This window comes from Corylus avellana, chromosome ca9, assembly GCF_901000735.1.
Source record: "Corylus avellana chromosome ca9, CavTom2PMs-1.0".
In the NCBI taxonomy this organism is placed as follows: Eukaryota; Viridiplantae; Streptophyta; class Magnoliopsida; order Fagales; family Betulaceae; genus Corylus; species Corylus avellana.
Genome location: NC_081549.1, coordinates 9,536,991 through 9,538,454, shown reverse-complemented (window position 1 = coordinate 9,538,454; position 1,464 = coordinate 9,536,991).

Genomic DNA, 1,464 nt, shown 5'->3' with positions numbered 1-1,464 from the left:
CCGCCACCCCCCCCACCGGCGACGCCTCTCTCTCCCCTCTCCCACTCCCTCTCGGCTCCCCTGCATCCACCAGCTCAGAATGCCTAAGGGTCCATGCTTCTTAGTTCTCTATATATTGCCATTTTGGTCCTTCCTGGTTCTTGCACATTTTTTTCCATTTAATTTTCAATTCTATTTAATTCCTTTAAGATCTAAATCATCTAATGCTCAACAAAAGAGAAGAATGTTGAATCGTTGATTGCCCAAATGGCTTTTCAGCCTTTTCTACATATTTTTCCATGTCGGGTCGGGTCGGTTCGGGTTAGATTACCTGTTTGACGCATGTGTCGGGTCGTGTCGTATCGGGTCGTGTCGGGTCTTGTTTACCCGATTTTACCCGGTAATGTTAAACGGGTCGTGTCGGGTTACCCGGGTATTTTCCGTGTTATAATCGTGTCAGACCCGTTAACCCGATTAGTTAAACGGGTCGTGTTCGTGTCTTGGGTAATCGGGTCGCGGGTCTTAGCGGGTCTTAATCGGGTCTACCCGATTACCCGAATTGCCACCCCTACAGTTAGCCACGCTGGTAAGAGGCAGTTAATTAGCTGACGAGGTTGGGAGAGGTCGCTTTTCCTCTTATTCGTGCAATTACAGCGCTCTCTTGCACGTCACCATGTTTATGTTTTGGTGATCTTATTATCCAAAATCCTACAACAATCCTACAACACGATATCCATCCTAAGAGCTTCATTTATTATTATTTTTTAATTATTTAATTACTTCACCTGTCATATATATATATATATATATATATATATATATATTAGGAATGAATATTAATTGCACGTATAATTGTTGTTGTCTACTCTAATCTATTTTAATCTAGTGTGTTAAAATACTCTCCAAAAGTAAATATACTTTTGATTTTCATTTGACTAAATGATTTGGTAATGAATGTTTCTCACTTAAAACTACAGAAAAAATAATGGCATATTCAAGATAATATTTTTTAATTAATGATATATTAATATATGATAAAAAAAAAAATTAACTAATTATCTTCTAGAGGGAAGAAAAGGGTCTAATTTTGATCCTCTCCGTTTCAAGTTAAATGGGGATGAACAATTTTGTGGGCAATTTTGTTGTATCTAATGATACACGTGATGCCAAGCCATTTAAAATTTTAAAATGGCGTGATTAACTACAAGAAATCATCTATACAATTCGATACAACAAAATAAAGTCTTAATTATGAAATAGCTTATCATCATTTAAAATGAAAATTGAGAGGATTATTTGCCATAAAGATGACTTAATTACCTACTTATTGTTATTTATATGATATAATTATATAAATTAATTTTCAAACATTTCGCCAAATATATGGAGTATCACTCTATTCTTTTTTCTTTTTCTTTTTCTTTTTCCATATTTTCTTTGATGTCTAGATAATATACAACTTTATTTGATTTAAACTAAAAACAT